The sequence below is a fragment of the Triticum dicoccoides genome, chromosome 1B (genome assembly GCF_002162155.2).
Source record: "Triticum dicoccoides isolate Atlit2015 ecotype Zavitan chromosome 1B, WEW_v2.0, whole genome shotgun sequence".
In the NCBI taxonomy this organism is placed as follows: Eukaryota; Viridiplantae; Streptophyta; class Magnoliopsida; order Poales; family Poaceae; genus Triticum; species Triticum dicoccoides.
Genome location: NC_041381.1, coordinates 546,922,974 through 546,929,943, shown reverse-complemented (window position 1 = coordinate 546,929,943; position 6,970 = coordinate 546,922,974).

Sequence of the window (6,970 nt, the reverse complement as noted above, 5' to 3'; positions counted from 1 at the left end):
CGGGCGACGGCGGCGGCTGGGTTCGCACGGGCCCGCGGCGGGCCTGGCGGGCCGTGCGGCGGTGGAGGAGAGAGAGAGGAGACGCTGGGTGATGTGGCGGCGGCTGATTCGTCCGGCGCGGCGGCTGGATGTGTCCGGCGGCGGAGTGGACATGTCCGGCGCGCGGAGGTGGAAGAGGCTAGGGTTTGCACCGCGAATTTCGGAGGGGAAGGTGTATTTATAGGTAGAGGGAGCTAGGAGAGTCCAAATGAGGTGCGGTTTTCGCCCACACGATCGTGATCGAACGACCGAGAGTATGGAGGGGAGTTTGATGGGTTTTGGGCCACTTTGGAGGGGATGTTGGGCTGCACACAAAAGAGGCTTTTACGGTTCCCCGATTAACCGTTGGAGTATCAAACGACCTCCCAATGGCACAAAACTTGACAGGCGGTCTACCGGTGCTATACCAAGGCCGCTTGGCAAACCTCGGGCCATTCCGAGAATGTTTAACACCCGCTCACAACGAGAGACAAAAGGGGGACATCGGAGGACATAGGAGTGCCGGATTGCAAAACGAACAACGGGGAAAATGCTCGGATGCATGAGACGAACACGTATGCAAAATGAGATGCACATGATGGCATGATAAAATGCAACACGCAAGCAAAAGACATGGCAATGACGGCAAATAACTGGCGGACACCTAGCGCATCGAATCCGGGGCGTTACAACACTCCTCCACTAACAAGAGATCTCGTCCCGAGATCTTAGGACCGAGACGGAGGGGAAAAGGGATGAGGCGAAACACGAACTCAAAAGAAGAAGCAAGGAGTCGAGAGCACTCGAGAAGATGAGAGGAACGACGAGGATGACGAGAATCGAAAGCTCACGGAAATGATTGACTATGAAACCACTCCGGTTAGAACGAGATAAGAAACGAATAAGACTGAAAGGATTTAGACAGCGCTCTGGCTGAACATGCAAAGAATAGAACACGAGCTTGAGAGGATGGAATGTTACTTAATGAAGACATGACACAAAACCTCCGGAAAGAATTGAAATAGTGGAATGAAAATAACTTAGAAGGAAGGGGTGAACGGAGTTGTTGAGAAAATCAACAATGAAAGAATAAACCTGTTGTGGACTTATAGGTAACATCTCAAGATTATAAGGTGATAACCGGCCACCAACGGAAACGATTGGGTAGCTGAGAAGAACGAAGAAATGCAAAACTCCACTTCAAAAGAATACGGAAATTAATTGCACTTCGAAAAGCAAGAAGGAAAGATACTTGAGCTCCACCAACAAAATCTTGATGAACTCTTGAAGAATGAAATAAATCATGAAGAACCACCATGAAGAACTCCGGTACAAAAGGATGATGAGATAGAATTGAAAGATGAAAGAATAAGATTAAAACCTTGCGATGATTTAGATGGATGTTCCGAGGAAATGGCCGAGGAAAATTGAACTCTGGAAAAGAATAGATGAAAACACTTGGAACTAGAATTTATTTCTCAAGAACAAACTCCGAAGGAAGGGATTACTCGCTTGGATGAAATAAGAATAAGATTTATTGTATGCTTATCCTTCATCAAATTAAATTGATGACAAGCAACGGATTTTGCATACTACTTATTCTTCTTGAAAAGGGATTGAGAAGTGACATATCGCAAAGTTGAGAAGGTCTTCATGAACCACCGGTAGGATTGAAAAGAATGAATGAATTAATATGATAATCAAGGACAAAGAATCTTGAATGAACCACCGTAAGAATTCGGAAATGACTGACGAACGCGAATGAATCACCGGGAAGAATTAGAAGAACCAATATGCTCGAGGGGATTTAGATGCAAAAGAACAAAGAGATCATGAGCTGATTAAAGAACACTTGAACGAAGCACCAGGATAAATAGAGAACGATAACTGGAGCGATGGCCTCCGGTGAAAAGAAACGGGAAAAACAACTCCTGCCATACTCCGGATGGGTGAGAAAAGAATATCTGACAAATGGAATAATTCACGAGGATAACATGAAGCTAGAACCACGAATCTTCGAGAGAACGGGAAAGATTTAGAGGAAAAACTCGTCTTCGGTCTTCAATTGACGATGAGAAACACCACCAAAATTACTGAGGTACTCCGGTAGAATGAAAACCAAAAAGGTTGAGCCAACAATGAAAAGAATTTGAAAGCGATCTTGGAAAAGGCATGTGACTGATGAAATTCATTCTTACGTCACACTTTGAAAAGAATTTGAGAATAACTCCGGGGAAACAAAAGAGACAAGTAAGATCCTGGGAAAAGACCTGTGGGTTAGGGCCCACTAAAAGAAAACACCGTTGAAAAGGATTGTTGAACAGATAGATGATGCACCGGAACAATTGAAATATTTGAATGAGGTGACAACCTCGAATTAGTTCGAACACAGACGAATCTCCTGAGATGTCTTGAGCACTCCGGAAGGATAAACTGGCGAGAGGCGAATGAACAAGGAGAACACTTGAGCTGAGGAAAAGAATATAATCACCACCGGAAAACTTGAATTGAATCCACCAGAAAAGAAAAAGAGATGAAGAATGACGAACGAGACGAGAATTCACCGGTTGAAATAATTGAGGGAAGACTGAAGAGACTCCACACGAATGGAATTGATGGTCGAAAGAGACTCAGACTCTGTGAAGAAAAAGGGTGGGAGGGCGGGAAAACAAAGGCAACTTGGAAGGGGAAACTGACGAATATCTTGAAGAGAAAACACCGATTGAAATCATTGAGGAAAGAAAGCAAGGACTTCACGCGGATGGATACTCGATTACGGACTCCGGCTCCAAGAAGAAAAAGGGGTGGGCGGGTGGGAAAAGAAAACAACTAAGGATTGATCTCGCAAAAGACAAAGAGGTTCGATTCAACTTGACGAGAAATGCACCGGATAAAAAGAGCTGAGAACCAACGATCGGAAAACCAACTGCGTGAGCCTAAAGAAAAATTTGAAGGGAAGAAGAGTAGTTCAAAACACCTACATCAAGATTCCTCACCAGAGCGACGAAGGGGCAGAGGAGTAAAAAGAATTCCTACTCTCCGACATAACTAGACTCTGAAAACAGTTTTCTTCTAGACTCAACAACGGCGAAACTACACGATCAATCAAGGGGGCTCCTAGGGTCGGTCGAGGCTCTGATACCAACTTGTCACACCCAATATGCGACCCTATCCAAAAGGAACTCAAAGGTCCCACCAAGGATAGACCCGCATATTGAAACGCTTTTGCAAGGTGGATATCATTACATCAACATTACATAATAGATGGGGATACATACAAAAGGCATACAATGCCACACGAAAACAACATCGTCTTACATAAGAGCACCATCCGACTACGGATGAAACACAAACAGAAACTCAAACGACATCCACCCTGCTAGCCCAGGCTGCCGACCTGGAACCTATCCCCTGATCGAAGAAGAAGCAGAAGAAGAACTCCAAAACAAGCAATCATCGCTCTCGCGTCAAGATCATCGCAAAACCTGTACCTGCAACTATTGTTGTAGTAATCTGTGAGCCACGAGGACTCAGCAATCCCATTACCATGGGTATCAAGACTAGCAAAGCTTAATGGGAAAGGAAGGGGTAAAGTGGTGAGGTTGCAGCAGTGACTAAGCATGATATGGTGGCTAACATACGCAAATGAGAGCGAGAAGAGAAGCAAAGGAACGGTCGTGAAGCTAGCAATGATCAAGAGGTGATCCTGAGCACCTACTTACGTCAAACATAACATAGAAACCGTGTTCACTTCCCAGACTCCGCCGAGAAGAGACCATCACGGCTACACACTCGGTTGATGCGTTTTAAATCAGATCTGGTGTCAAGTTATCTACAACCGGATATTAACAAATTCCCATCTGCCACATAACCGCGCGCACGGCTCTCGAAAGTTTATACCCTGCAGGGGTGTCCCAACTTAGCCCATGATAAGCTCTCGCGATCAACGAAGGATATACCTTCTCCCAGGAAGACCCGATCAGTCTCGGAATCCCGGTTTACAAGACATTTCAACAATGGTAAAACAAGACCAACAAAGCCGCCCGATGCGCCGACAATCCCGATAGGAGCTGCACGTATCTCGTTCTCAGGGCAACACCGGATAGGTCAGCCTACAAGTAAAACCAGACCTCGAGTTGCCCCGAGGTGGCCCCGCAGTCTGCCCGGTTCGGACCAACACTTAGACAAGCACTGGCCTGGGGGGGCTAAAATAAAGATGACTCTTGGGTTAATTACTCCCAAGGGAAAGGTAGGTGGTGGTGAGGCAAATGGTAAAACCAAGGTTGGGCCTTGCTGGAGGAGTTTTATTCAAAGCAAACTGTCAAGGGGGTCCCATAAATCACCCGACCGCGTAAGGAACGCAAAAATCCGGGAACATAACATCGATATGACGGAAACTAGGGCGGCAAGAGTGGAACAAAACACCAGGCATAAGGCCGAGCCTTCCATCCTTTACCAAGTATATAGATGCATTAATTAAATATAAGAGATATTGTGATATCCCAACATAACCCTGTCCACCATGGAGCAATCTTCAACTTCACCTGCAACTAACAACGCTATAAGAGGGGCTGAGCAAAGCGGTAACATAGCCAAACAACGGTTTGCTAGGAAGGGTGTCAAAGGTTAGAGGATCATGGCAATTTGGGAGGCTTGAAGAACAAGTTATAGGAAGCGCAGCATAGCGATAGAACGAAGCAACTAGCATAGCAATGATAGTAGTGAGATCCAGGGTAGCGGTCATCTTGCCTGAAATCCCACAAGGAAGAAGAACGAGTCCATGAAGAAGATGAAGCCACGAAGACGAACCAAGCGTAGACGAACAAATCCTCACGATCGCAACGAAACGGGAACTATCGAGAAGAAGCACACAACATGGTAAACGCACCACACATAGACAAGACGTGATGCACAACAAGCATGATGCATGACAAAGCTACATGAAGCTACTCATGGCAAGAGATGATGCAAACAAGAACAACACATCAAGGCAAGTTTAAATGAGGCCAGAAACAACATATAACAATTCCGGTAAGTCCTCATATGCAAATTCCGAAATTGGTACAGACCTGAATAAACCTTATGTTCAAGTTGTTAAACAGCAAGTTAAGATGCACCAAGATGATCTACACGAGATTCTAGTCAAGTTACATATGAAGTTCATTAGATTTGGAGCTACGGCCTAGAAGATATGAGCAAAACAAGTTAATCATGGCATTGATGCAAAAGGCATACCAACATCAAACAAACACCTCAAAACAAGGATGCAACATGATAATATGAAACTTCATGCAAAACCAAGCAAGTTTCATATAAAGCACACTCAAAACGGAGCAACGGTTCAACACATACACTATATGCAAGACATAACAACAATCTGTCCAAAACAGCAACTAAGCATATTGCAAGCATCAAAACAACAAGCTACAGCATCCCAACATAAGAACAAAAGGCATGAGCATGAAGTACAGGTAAAGCATGACAAGACATGAACACTGAGCTATCTCCAGAAATAACTAGAACATGCTCAAAAAGACATGGGAAGATTGCAAATATTAACAGTTTCAGGCTTAGCAGAAATAACATCAGGTTGCAAAGTTTAGAGCAAGCAAAAAACATGTTACAGGAACATATCATGGCAAACAAAGGCATGGCATGATACTACTAAATTCATAGAACAAAAGTCCCTTACTGACCATGAGCCAAAAAGGATCAGAAGATATGATGGCACCCATGTAAACATGGCAAGTTATATGACAGATTCAAACATGGCAGGAACAATAATAAGTAGGCATGTTGGTGAGCTTGTACCACTCACCACAGAGCAATACATGGCATGGCAAGGCAACCAACAGTAAGAAGACATATTTATGAAGCTAAGCATGGCAAGATCAAGTTCATAGGGTGCATGGATCACTAGAAAAGCACATTGCCAAAACTGAACTTCATGTTAATAGGTTGACAGCAACTTTATTTAGCAATTTTGGAGCAAGATAACAACATGATACAGCAGGCTATAAATGCAACCAGGGGCATGAATGGATAGAGCAAGACATGTATAACAAATCATCCTTAGTGAACATCTCTAGATTATGCATAGAATGACTAGTAGCAGCAGGTTTACATAGCAACAAAATATCACAGAATCAGCCTAGCAAAACAGCAACAGCAAGTACCCTAATTAACAAGCTTGATGCACTCACTACAAAACTCAAAAAAATACATGGATGGCACCCCTGGAAATATGACATAGCATAGATCAAAACACATGTAGAGCTCACGCTCATAGGATGCACACATCAAACATGGCAAAAATGACAAATGAGCAAGTTATAACAGTTCCAGCAGATTAACATCACATAGCACTCTTACAACAATGGTTCGGGCATAAAGATGAGCTCAAATGAAAATGATGCAATGGAATGAAATGAAGTACTCGTTGAGACGAAAAATTTGACATATTAGACGCACGAATCAGAGCAGTATGCAGCAAGTTATTATGCGATGAACATGGCATGATTATGCAAAATATTTCGGGACTTGGCAGTTTTTTTGGGGGAAAAATGAGTGAGCGCTGAATAGTAAAAATCGCACGGGCACGGGATAGCGGGGGCTGCTCACCATGGGCCGAGCCCAGGTCGGGGAGGAGACAGGCCGGCGGACGGGGCACTGGGCCGGGCGACTGGGCCGTGGCCCACGCAGTCGGTCAACGGGGCGCGACGGCCGGATCGAGCTCCTCTCGATCCCACAAGGCGGCGGCGGCGATGGGAGCGGACGGCGGCGGCACCGGTCGGGCTCCGACGAGGGAGGTTCGCCGGCAAGCCGGGCGGGCGGATCCGGCGAGGGAGGCGCCAGATCCGGTGATGGGGCGGCGGAACGGGGCCGGCAACGAGCTCCCATGGCGGCGGCGGGGCCCTGGGGTCCGCGGAAAGGCGGTGGCGGCGGCGGTTCG